Source organism: Agelaius tricolor, unplaced genomic scaffold (genome assembly GCF_023055355.1).
Source record: "Agelaius tricolor isolate 1412-34295 unplaced genomic scaffold, bAgeTri1.0.p SCAF_24, whole genome shotgun sequence".
In the NCBI taxonomy this organism is placed as follows: Eukaryota; Metazoa; Chordata; class Aves; order Passeriformes; family Icteridae; genus Agelaius; species Agelaius tricolor.
This window is the reverse complement of record NW_027269284.1, coordinates 640593-653510: the sequence shown is the minus strand read 5'-3', so window position 1 is coordinate 653510 and position 12918 is coordinate 640593. Positions and strand designations below refer to the sequence as shown.

Genomic DNA, 12918 nt, shown 5'->3' with positions numbered 1-12918 from the left:
CCCTTGCAGATCCCTTCTCCTGAGAATAGAACAGGTGGTGACAACTCATGAAATGTGCTCATACCCACATCTACAAGAATCTGCCTTAGGTTTCATTGCACCTTTGGGAAGAGGCAACCCACTCCAAAGTTTAAAACTGGGTAACTGCAGTGACTGCATTTTTTCAGGAAAGAAAGGGAAGAGTATTTGATAATCAAACAGCTTCTCCTCTCCATGTACAGAGCTGTGGAAGCTTTCTGATCCTGTCCACTGTGATCTGCATGTGCTGGAAACAAGCTTTAGGACCAGCAACGTGCTGCAAAGTTCCAGTATCACACAAACACACAGGATCCCTCTCTCTGTTCTGTCATGTTGGATTTAAAAACAGGTATTAAGTTGTACCACACATTTTATTAAAAAGAAGTTAGAAAGGGATTTAACTACTAGCAAAACTGTGCTTTTGGAGGTGAAGTTGCCTGGCCAATATGGGTAAAGTCTGGAAGTCTCTGTGCTGGGACTCCAGCACTGATGTCAATGCTGCAGACACCCAGAGCCTCTGCCTCAGAAAGTTACTGGGACTGAAGTGATGGGGACACAGCCCCATATTTACACCCCTGCCCCACTGTGCATCTTCTTGTGTCCATTTGTCACCGAGCCCATCTTCCCCTCCCTGCTCCAGAGCAGATTAAGCTTAATATACTTATGCAGTTGTGAAGTGTCCTGCCTATTATCCAATTAGGCAGCTAACGAGATCTGAGTACCAGCACGTAGGCACTGATAACTGCTGCCTGATAGCAGTACAGATTAGACACGTTCTTTATGTTCCCAGCCCTTGCACAAAAAGGCTTGGGATCCGTTCAAAGGCTGCTCCGAAGGCTGGATTCAGGTAATTGTTTAATTTTGTTTGGGATCCATAAACACATCACGTTTGTTTCCTCTTGATCTCCTGGAGCTGTCACAACTGTCCCGTTACAAAACTCCTGATCAAGCTGGTGTGACTTGTTCAGTTGAATTTTCAGCGTGGACAGGGGCAGGTCTCATCACCTCTACGGTTCCTTCTAGCATCAGAAATCTATGGAGCAATAAAGGATCTGTGCATCACCAGGAAAAAATGTACAGGATTGATAAGGAGATACAGAAATACAATCTGTATTAGCTCTGATGCTGTTCCACATGACATTCCCATAAGATGCACCTAAGAAAACATTAATTAGATGCAATCAGCATAAAATGGCTGCATGACAGCATCTTTCTCAGAGCATAATTATCAAGGGTTTGTTATCTAACTGGGAGGGCACTGGAAAGCGGGTCCAGCCAGGCATAAGAGCTGTGTAATATTTTCATTACCAGTTGGGATGACAGACTGGAATGTACGGCCATAAACCCAAAAGATGATTCAGCTGGGAGGATTTGCAAGCACCAAGGTGTACAGATTTCAATTTCTAAATTATCTTCATGCACTGGTCCAATAATGACATCAGGAAATAATTAAGAAAGAGAAGCCCCAGGTACAAACACAAAACTAGGGAGCAACTCTATTCAGAAAGTCTCCAGAAAAGGCTCTTACAGGGTCAAGGCAAAATGGTGACACTCAACAATGTCCACAGGTGCATGAAGGCAAAACCCAAGGGATGAGGCATGGGAAGCGCTCAGCTGTGCCTTGCAAAGTCCAGCCCTGAGCTGCTCACTGGAATGCTTTTGGGAACAGCAGACCTGAGAGTACCTTGTGGAGAAGAACAAAATTAAAAAACACCAGGCATGAGATTTAGCTGGATCCATTTAAGCCAGGGATGTTCCTAAGAACAGACTAGTACAGGGAAGCAAGCAGGACACAGCCTAAGGGGAGACCTCTCCTTCCAAATCCAGTGGGAAAATTCAGAGTTTGGTTCCCTTGAATTAAACCCTCTGGCTTTAATCTCTGTTTTAAAACAAGATAACAGCCATCAATGTGGTGGAAAGAACAAGAGTCCAGAGCTTATCAACATAGAAAAATGGGGGGAAACCAACTGGATGGGTGAAACACACAGCTTTAACATGACAGATAGGGATAGATGGGATATGGGGAAGAAATTCTTCCCTGGGAGAGTGGGCAGGCCCTGGCACAGGGTGCCCAGAGAAGCTGTGGATGCCCCTGGATCCCTGGAAGTGTCCAAGGTCAGGCTGGACAGGGCTTGGAGCAACCTGGGATAGTGGAAGGTGTCCATGGCAAGGGGTGGGACTGGATGGTTTTTATGGTCCCTTCCAACCCAAACCATTCTGTGAATCCATGACTCTTTGGTTCAAATTTGCTTGGATCAGAGCTGGAAAGGCAGCAGCCCACAGACTGGAACACATGATGTGAGAGGGAACGAAGGAACAGGGGTTGTTGAACTTGGAGAAGAAATGGTGGTTAGTGGGGGATCCAGTTACTGTCTCTACTTAACTGAGGTTTACTGAGCAGATGGAGCCAGACTGGATGGCAGAAACCAAAGGACAAGGAGCAATGGGAATTACTGACAGCGAGGGAAATACTGATCAGACAGGAGGAAAAGATTCCTCACCATGAGGGCACAAAGCATGGCATCAACCTGCCACTCTTGACTAAAAAAAGTTCACAAGAAACCTACCTTTGATCCTGGCCCTGTCTGGAGCAGGAGGTCAGATGAGAGAGCCTGAAATCTCCTGTGCCACTTCACTTACTCTTCAGGTCTAAGAAATCTTTATCAAGGAACACTGGAAAAGGGATTTGGCCCAAGAGTCCACATCACTTTACACCTCTTCAGTGCTAGCAAGTACTTCAGACTCTAAAGCTGTCAATAAAATGTTTTCCACATGACTAAAGATCCCAGTGTCTGCAACTGACAGAGAAAAAAAGTAAGGAATGAAACACCAGAGCTTTCACTGCAATTGGAAAGAGAACAAGAGAAACTGGGGACTCACATTACACAAGTTATCATACAAAAACTCTGCAAGAACACTGAGGGATTCAAAGATACATACTGATAGCTCAAACAAAAAAAAAAAAAGCCAGACTGCTCCTCCCTACCTGCTCCTCCCACAGCAATAAACACAAGTCGATGCCAAAAGATGTTTCAGACCTGTCCAGACCAGCCTTCATTTTGGTGAAAGCTTCTTCAGTTGTCTCAGGACAAAGGCCCTATGTGTGCAGACAAACCTTTCACACACACATCCTACTCTCTCCCACTGAAAGGTATGATAGAGGTGTTAATAGATCCAGAGAAAATACCTGGAACAATACACACTGGCAGGTTTTGGGGTTTTTTCAAAAAAAAAAAAAAATAAATAAAGTGAAAGAGTTTACCTTAGCAAATAATGCTTCTAGTGCTGGCTGTTTTTTACATTTGAGTGCTACCTCTCAGAATAATCTTTTTACCAGCTATAGAAATGCATGAATAGCTGAGTCCTTCAGGGGAACAAAGGGACAGCAGGTACAAAATCAGATGCACAGAGTGTAATCACGGCAGGGAGGGAGAAGGGAAGGTCACTCCTGAGCTACAGCTGGCAGGACAGAGCAGCAAAGCACAATGGCTGAGCTGTGATCAAGCTGATCATGGGGAAAAGCCTTGGTCAGGGCAGCTGGCAAGGACTTCCTTCACCTTAGAACAGCCAGGAATTATTCTGGAACAGTCAGAGATCCAGAACACATCCCTGTGGAAAAGACAGTGCTTGGGCAAGAAAAGCACGTGCTCTGTTCTTATAGTTGGTAAAAAGACAAAGCCATAAAAAAACCTTCAATGACAAAACACTTCACCAGTGCTTTGTCCAAAACTAAAATGCATTAATCACACCCCAAAAGTCTACTTGAGAGTCACAAAATGGTGTTTGCTGGCTCAGTACATGCAGGTATCAGACACAGATCTCCAGGGAAGCTTTGGACAATGCAGCTCAAGGAAGACACGGACCAGAGATTCCCAAAGGCAGCTCCAGGGGACTGAACAGCTCACTCTGTACAGTAACAAAAGGGCAAGAGGGCAGCAATTCTCCACTGCTGCACACAAATCAGAGTCAGAAACCAGGAAAATCTTGGTAATGGCAAGAACAATGTCAGAATTTCTAGGATCACCCAGGGACGATGAGGAAAGTCCATCGCTGGAGGCTTTTAACAACTGCTTTGGACAAACATCTGCTGGGAAAGTTTGGATAGATCTGACCCAGCCTTGGGGCAGGAGGTCAGATTAGACAACTTAAGGTCCCTTCCCGCCCTGCAGCTCTTTCCTTGTAACAGCAATGTGACAACAGAACACGTCAGCAGCAACCCCAAATCCCACAACCCCACCCAATATTTCCATCATACATTGGAGAAACACTGGAAGATCACGTGCAGCAGCTGCCTGTTCCCACATGGTACCTTCTCCCTCCACTCCTAGAGGAGCAATACAGGGAGAACACAAAGAGCTGGACTCAGAACAGACACAGGAATTGGAGCTCCCCAGCACAGCCTTCCCAACAACACAGTCCCTCTCACATGGGACATCATCCCACAGCAGCATGAGGACATTTACTAAAAGGATCCCATCCCCATTATCCCTCCCATTTGCCCCCTTCCCATCTCACCCTGCAGTCTGAGCAGTTCTCTCTTTCTTCTCTTTAGGCCCTTCTTCTGTTCCTCCCTGGAGAATTTTCATGTGTAAGATCATCAAGACTGGATCCCTGCCCACCACAGCCCTGGATCCCACCCCAAGGGAATCAGGGAACAAAAAGATTAATGACCCAGTGCTTCACTCCAAAGCCCACGGTCACACTCAGCCCTTTGTCCAGTTCTCTCAAAGGCCAAACAGAGACACCAGATGCCACTGGGGCAATGGTGTGAGCTGCCCACGACTAGAAAAGGACATTTAATTTAGTCTGCTGGGAGGGAGGACTTTATGCTCCTGCAAGCATTAATGAATGGCACGAAGTGTCCTGTGGAGTCAGAGCATCCAAGCAGCAGAGTAAAAACTCTGAAGTACCAATCTTTGTCTCAGGGTTAAAGCTTGACCTATCAAGCAGTTTTAACAATTTTTGCTTCCTTGTGTGGCCCCCCACAATCCTCTTGGCTCATTCTTGAAAATTGAAAGTCAACCTCCAAGCTCTGTCCATGGAACAACAAGGGAGGAAGGTGACAGAAGTGGTCCCAAAGAGAAATATTAACAGGTGTGAGTGTTTTAGGAGCACATCCCAGCTATGACCACACGTGTGTGTGTGTTTGTCAGCACACCCTGGCACATCTGAGGGCACAGTTATGCAATCCCAGAAAACCTAGATCCCAGTTTGTACTGTCCTTAAAGGACAGCCCTGACTGTACGTGTAGTGCTGACAGCATCAGTCACGGGACAGGCCAGGGATTGGATCCAAATAAAAAATAACCCCATAAAAATAACAATCTTCTGCCAGGGTGTGTGGGCTCCCTGACCAAGATCTCACACCCACAGTCAAACAGAACATGCACAGGAATAGGATGACTCCTTTTCCTAGAAGTAGCATCTTAAATCCGTGTAAGTGACCCGTCAGCCTGTGCTCTGACTGCTGGAAAAGAGTTATGCAAGAGAGGAAACAAACAGTAGGAGACAGGACAGCTCAGAGAAAACATCTCAGGGCAGCTCCACTCCTAAAGCCAGGCTCTTGCAAAACAACCCTCATGCCAGCTTGCCAGGCTTTCCCAAAGGCTCTGTGAGCTGCAGGAGTTCAACCAAAGGATCTGCACATCTTCCTGGCAGAGTCCGCTGGGATCACAACGGTGGCTGATTTCAAAAGAGAAAATCCTGTTAGAAGAAGGCTGGAGATCAAAGCAGGAGGTTACATCTATATCCTGGAACATGCATCCCATGGGACAGGAGAATTTTTAATTCAGTTTCAGACTAAATAGTCATCCAACAGAAACAGGTGAGTACACTTGAATGTTGCACCTGTGTCACCTCTTTGGGAGAAAATCCATTCCCCACCTGCCCTGAAAAATTAATTTAACTGAACCAACTCTTATAAAGGAAAAGAAACTCCTCCTTTCCTCTGTAATTCCCAGTTTAGGGATAGGCTAGGACTATCTGTTTCACCTAGCACAATGCATTTTCTGCCTACATCAGCTACAAGGGAGCTTGAGTAAGTACTCCACAACACAAATGATCCAAAACCAACGTGCTTTTTCTTCCCCCTTCTCAAAATGTGCCAACATCACCATATCCTGTCCAATGTTTCAGTCATTCCGAGCGTGCCAGCAACCTACACTACTCCATGCCACTCAGCTCAATCTAGAGGACACACTTAGGAAAATCTGGCATTATCAAGAATAATGAATGGTGAAGAAATGAATAACTACATATCCATTCTTCAACAGTTATCTACATCTATTTGGTTTTCTACATCATCAGCCAGGAAAACAAATATTTTCTTTATTTCTTAAAAGGTAGTTCCTGCCTTTGAACTCAGTAAGTACAGACGCACACACTAAAAGTGGAATTAAATGAACTTTTCAAGCCATTATAAAGGCTTTGCAGCAGCCCTTGAAAGACCTATTGGATAAAAGAAATGAAAGTTACCAAACCAAAACTTCCCTACAAGCTGGAATTGCCTGGGTTTACATCAGTTCAGCTCTTTAGGGCCCTCCACAGCTGAAATCTCCTCACTCCCTTTGTGGCATTGATCTCTTCTGTGGCCCCCAGTCCTCCCTCCATCCTTCTACTCCAGGAAGTGAGGGAAACGTGGTCTCACAGCATGATGTGGAAAACTGCCCCAAAGAGGGAATATCCAACAACAACCCTCTGTAAATCACTACTCTGGGGCTGCAAAATCTGCCTCCCTCAGACCCAGCAGGCTGCCAGCCACCATCACTTGGAATCAGAGAGCACCAACAATAAGTGCCTTGTTTAACTGAGACTTTAAAGCAGGGCTTGGTAGCAGAGAACTACCCGAGAATAGCTCAGGGATCAAACTCCAGCAGGAAAAGCAGGGAGGGGCTTTTTCACCCCTCTTGCATTACATTCCTGCCGCTGAGCTCATCACCTTCAGAGCAACCCAGGCCTCCCTCAGAGCCAAACCACTCCTGCTGCATCCTTAGAATTTCCCCTCCATCCCATCCTTGCAACCACACAGCCCCAGCCCCAACACATCACAAAACAAAAACTTCAAGTCACCGTGAAAAATAACACCAAAACTGCACTTAAAACCAAGGGCATGATTAAAAGTCACCAAACACCACCACATTCACAGCATTTAAAGATTTCCAGAGGAAAAGGTCACCAGAATATAGAGCATATCTCCCAGAGCAAACGTCCTTGTCACGCTGCTGCTGGGTTCAGACAGAAATACATTGTTATAAAAACCCTGTGTGCTGTGTTATCCACAGCTCAGGGCTGCTGAATGAATCACAGAATGGTTTGGGTTGGAAGAGACATTAAAAATCATCTTGTTCCCATCCCCTGCCATGGGCAGGGACACCATCCACTATCCCAGGTTGCTCCAAGCCCTGTCCAACCTGGCCCTGGACACTTCCAGGGATGGAGCAACCACAGCTTCTGTGACAGGGCTTCATCACTGCCTGACTAAAGAGCTCTTTCCTAATATCTAATCTCAAAGTCCCCTCTGTCAGTGGGAAGCCATTCCCTCTTGTCCTGTCACTCCAGGCTCTTATCCAGAATCCCTCTCCAGCTCTGCTGGAGCCACTTCAGGCATTGGAAGATGGTCAAAGGTATCCCCAGAGCTTTCTCTTCTCCATGTGGACAGCTCTGCAGCCCTGCACCGTTGTTCCTCCAGCCTGCAGCCCTATCCCAGGGCCTCTCAAGGGCACTGGTTCTCATGGAAACACAAAAACAGGACCTCAGACTGAGGTTCCTCCAAAGCCACTCTCCACACACCAATGTGCTCCTCAGGTGCCGCCACGCTCATGGTGGTAACTGGAGTTGCCACGAAGATTTATTTTCCAAGTGGTTCATATTCCCACCCATGGTATTTCTGGAATCTTTTGTTAAAACAAGAAGAAACCACTGAAATTTCAGATTATAAAAAGGAAAAAAAAAATAGGATAGCTTTTCAACCAATTTCCACAGTGACTTCTATAAATTCAAGATTTATTACAGTGCACACACCCACGTGCCCTCAACACAGAGCAAGGAATGCCCGGACACAGCAAAGCCAGCACAGCAACAGAGCCAATGAAAATGGAACACAGCATCAAGGTAGCTGAAAATGTTCATGTTCCCTCAACAGGAAGACAACAATGATTGTAACAGAGTCTGGAAGCACCATAAAGGTGGCTTTGAAGTGTCATTTGTAAAACTATTTGTGTCCTAGGATCCCATAATTTGATGAATTGGCTGCTTTTGGCATTTTTTATGGTTATTATTATTTTTATGGCTTTTATTCTCTATTCTCATGGTGGGTTACCATCTCTCTCCCACTTTACTGCTGTGCTTAGATCAGTTTTTGCATGCAAGCAGAGCAGGACAGATCCCTCAGCCACATCTTAAAGCCAGAGGTTTAGACTCTGCAGAGAAAGAAGAATTCAAATCCATTCTTCACCCACATCAATTCCAAGAGGAGATCTTTACAGCCCTTTTATTTATTATTTACCACGCTAACACAATGTTTTAGCTCACCAACAGAACTAAAAAAAAATATCAGTTATTTAATTTCCATAGACTTGACTTCATTAACTTCTGGAGAGGACTAATGTTTGTGGCCAGTGGAAAAGGGTATTTCTACATTTTTCCATTTTCTGGTCTATTAATTACAATTACTGAGAGAAGGAGACAGCGGTGAGATTTGTGAAACACAGCAGGCTGCATTTTTAATACTTTTGAAAAAAAACAAGAGAAAATAATATCTCTCTTTTTTGTACAACCCAATCATGCAAAGTAATTCCACATACTTCAGAAGTCAGCATCACAATTTTCCTTAGACACTCACTTGGGCCAGCAGGAATTTAGTTGGAGAACCTCAGATTTGATTAGAAGGGATTACTTTTCAGTGAGATGACAGGAACAGAAAACATGAAATGATGGAAGTGGGGTTGAGAGGCAGGCAGATACACTCCTGAGGCTGGTAATGAGATGTAGGAATACTCCTCCAAGCTTCTGAGGCAGGGACGGGCAGGGGTCCGATAGCTTTTGAGGATGGATGAGTGAGGAAAACCCAAATTACACTACTTGTCTAAGGTGGAGGTCAGTAAAAGCACCATCACACCTCTTGGATGCTGTAGGGAGCCCAGAAACCACGTCTGCTGCTTGCAATGAATGTCAACAACTTGACAGAGCTCTCCAAACTCTACCTCAGCCCCTCCAGTGCCACCAAGTCAACTGAGATTCCTCCACTCCAGAAAAACGTGGAGTTTCACAGACACCACAGCTGACTCGTGACACTTTGATGGGAGAGACATCACAACAGGGAGAAAGCACTTCCAGCTCAAAGCAGAGAGGGACAGCCACGAGTGCCAGCAGCAGGGCTGAGGACACGGGACCCCAGGACACGTGCAGAGTGTTTGTGGTGTTCCAGCCACACGCTCCAGCGTTTCAGGGCAGCCTGGCACAAAGAGGAACAGCTCCAGAGCTGCTGTTCCACAGAGCCAAAGGATGGAAAGGGATAAACGACCACAAAACCCAGCATTTTTAGCATTTAAAGACCTCTACACGCCCTTCCACACGCAGCTTAGCCAAAACACCAGCTGGATGCTGCTCCAAAGCCAAAGAAGCCCAGGTAAACGTTTGATCAGCCACACAATGATTTGGATCCAGGCACTGAGTCAGACCCAAGCCTGTTGGGTTTTTTGCCAGCTCAGCAGTCATCCAAACAGGCTTCCTAGTCTGGCTACCCACTCCACAACAGTGGCACGAGGGAAAGGCAGGGCTGGTTTTTTTTAGAGGCAAAGCCAGCTGAAACCACAGAGCTTACTACTCCCTAAAAAACACAGTACATCTGTTCCACAGCAGTGCCACAAAAGATTAGTAAGTGCTGGCCTAACAATCTGGAAAGGGAAAAGGACCTAGGAGAGCAAAATGTTATCACTAAGTCAATAAAACAACATCTGCAAAGGACTGAGAACATAACAGCATTCTTGCACAACACACAGAAATGCTCCTGGGCTGATTTCTTGGTCTCCACTAAACCTGTCTGGTAACTCTGGGAACTGAACTGCCTCGTACAGGCTACGGGAAAAGTGGATCAGCAGGGTGAGCTAAGGACAGGGCTCTGGGCTCGACTTTGTTTGTGCAGGATCACAGAGGGGACGTGTGTTAGGCGATATATATGGTTTCACTTTTATGTAAAGCTCGTGTTTACATCTAATATATCAGGCAACTACAGCTGGTCCCAAAACTAGGTTTGAGACAGCATGACTATATTCCACAGAAAGCAGGATTGGGATGAGGAGAGCAAGGATGCAGCAGAGCAGCTCTGTGTACGGGGTTGAGAATGTAAATAAAAGATTTGTTTTGAGTTTCTGGAACCGACAACCGGCTTTGTGCATTTCACTACCAGGCATTCGTAACTAATCCCTCATCTACCACACCGATCTCAAAGACGGAGCAATTCCGCATGAATCGATGGATTCGACTGAAAGCGGCGGTGTGAGCCGCCAAGCCCCCGGTAGTGTAACAGCTTTGTATAAACACGAAAACAGCAGAAACACAAACAAGCCGGGAGCGAGCCTTCGCCGCTCGTCATTCGCATCCCCAGCACGGTGACTTCCCCACCGGGAACCGAACCTCTCGGTGTCATCGCCGGGAACGCCGAGGCGGGGAATGCGGAGGAACGCGCGGACTCGTGTCACATGCGGGAGATTCACCGACATCAACAAACAGCAGGGGGAGGAAAAAAAAAAACACCCAAACCGCCCCAAAACCCCAACACAACCGTGCGTGTTCCGCCCTTAGCGAGAGAGCGATCCCTTCTCCCACGGTCCCCATAAAAAGCGGCAGGGATGACACCTGCTCTGCACCTGGGCTGGGGTGTCGAGGGGTGGAGGAATGAGGGTCAGCAAATTCCTGAGGGGTGGTTTGGGGTGCGTGGGATGGGGCACAGCGAACGTCCCCTGGAGTAGTCTAAGGAGGTGAAATTGTGGGATGGGGCACAGGGAACGGCCCCTCAGGGCGGTGCGTGGGATGGGGCGCAGGGCTGGTTCCTACGGGGTCGTGTGCGGGATGGGGCACCGGGCTGGCTCCTCCGGGGTCATGTCAATATCTCCCCCATGTGTGGGACGGGGCACCGGGCTGAACCCCTCAGGGTGGTGTTTGGGATGGGGCACCGGGCTGAACCCTCAGGGTGGTGTTTGGGATGGGGCACCGGGCTGAACCCTCAGGGTGGTGTTTGGGACGGGGCACCGGGATCGGCCCCTCAGGCAGGTGTGTGGGACGGGGCACCGGGAGCGGCCCCTAGAGCGGCTCGGCGAGGAGGGCGTGGGACGGGTCCCGGCTCTGTGCCCCCAGACAAAGCCCCCGCCCTCTCCCCGCCGCTGCCCGGGCGCTCTGTGCGGGAACGGAGCCGGGCAGCCCCGCCGAGGCGGCACCGGCCCTCCCGGCGCAGGTGCGGGCTGAGGGGGCCGAGGGGACCCTGCCAGGGGACGCTCCGAGGGGACCGGGGCCGCCGCCCGCCGCGTACCTCTCTGTGCGGTGCCGGAGGGGACTGTCGGGGTCGGGGCGCCCGCCCGGCTCTCGCCTCGCTGCCTCCCGCGGCTGAGCGGCTCCCGGCGCGGCTGAGCGGCGGCTGCGGGCACTGCGGGCCGAGAACCAGCGCCGGCCTGTTTTCCAGCCGCCTCCCCTGCGGCCCGCCCCGGCTCCGCCTCGAGCATCCCCCGCCTCCTCCTCCTCCTCCTTTTTCCCCTTCTCCGCCTCCGCCTCCTGCGCCGCCTCCTCCGTCCCGTTCCTGATCTTGGGCGACTCGAACGTGAAACTCTAAAGATATCGGCGCCTGTTTGGTGAAGCAAGCGTGTTAAAGCTACTTTTCTTTCTAAGCGAGACGGGTCTTTTTCACCTTTTGCGATTGGTGCTGTACTTCAAGGCTGCTTTGATACCCCCGCTCCGGGGCGTTCACCAAACTACAAAGCGGACCCAGTGTGGAAAATAACTTCATTCCTGCACGAGTTTTTTCCTATTCCTGTCCAGACAATGAAATTAATCTCATCGGAGTCCACCTCACAATTAAAGCCCAGCCTGTGGTCTAGAAAAACACAGCCCTCCAAAGTCCTACCCAAATACCGTCACAATTTCTTATCTCTCACCATCTGGTTTCTGCCACTCACTGATACCAGTGTTCACGCAGTTGCACGGGGTAGTGTGACATACTGGAAAAAAAAATAAAGTTATAGAAAATCAAAAATAGGCGTAGCTTTAAACTTTTCAGCTTGAAGACTCCTAAAAGCTAGCAAAGGACCTTCTCCTATATATATACATATATATATATATATATAAACACTATAATATATAATGTATATACAATGTTAACATATTTATACATAATACATATATGTACTCTATATATACTATAATACATATTTATATGTATATTTATGAAAAATAAAAATTATTTATATATATATATATATATATATATATACATATCTGGAAATGTTCAAGATCAGTTTGGACAAAGCTCTGAGCAACCTGGTCTAGTGGAAGGTGTCCCTGCCCATGGCAGGGGGTTGGAACAAGATGATCTTTAATGTTCCTTCCAACCCAAACCATTCTGCAATTCTGTAAATAATAGGAATACTCTTAAGTGGCTCTGGGCACAGAGCCTGTGCCATGGAGGCCTCTTCCAAATGGAGGGGAAAGCCAAAACAATCCAGTCACAGTTTGGGAGTTGGCACTCAGAGCCCTAAAGCAAAGGGAAGATGTCCCTGTTCCTTCTGAATTTGATGCTTTTCATGGGTAAAAGTCTCCTCTCCAAGCAGCAGCCCCATAAACACAGGTTTTATTAAATTACAGCTTCTTTCCAAAAAAAGTTTGTGACCAGGATGGAGCAACGTGTAACTCACGG

The 12918-nt window shown here is 47.6% G+C and overlaps 1 protein-coding gene across 1 annotated transcript in view; it reads right to left on the bottom strand.

Annotated features, from left to right (window-relative positions):
• The window catches only part of SMOX (spermine oxidase), a 52440-nt gene extending 40729 nt beyond the window's left edge, over window positions 1-11711 (bottom strand). The window contains exon 1 of the mRNA XM_071447409.1: window positions 11542-11711. The gene's annotated coding sequence lies outside the window, so the exon portion shown is untranslated. The remainder of the gene's footprint in view (window positions 1-11541) is intronic.
• Window positions 11712-12918: the final 1207 nt, after the last annotated feature.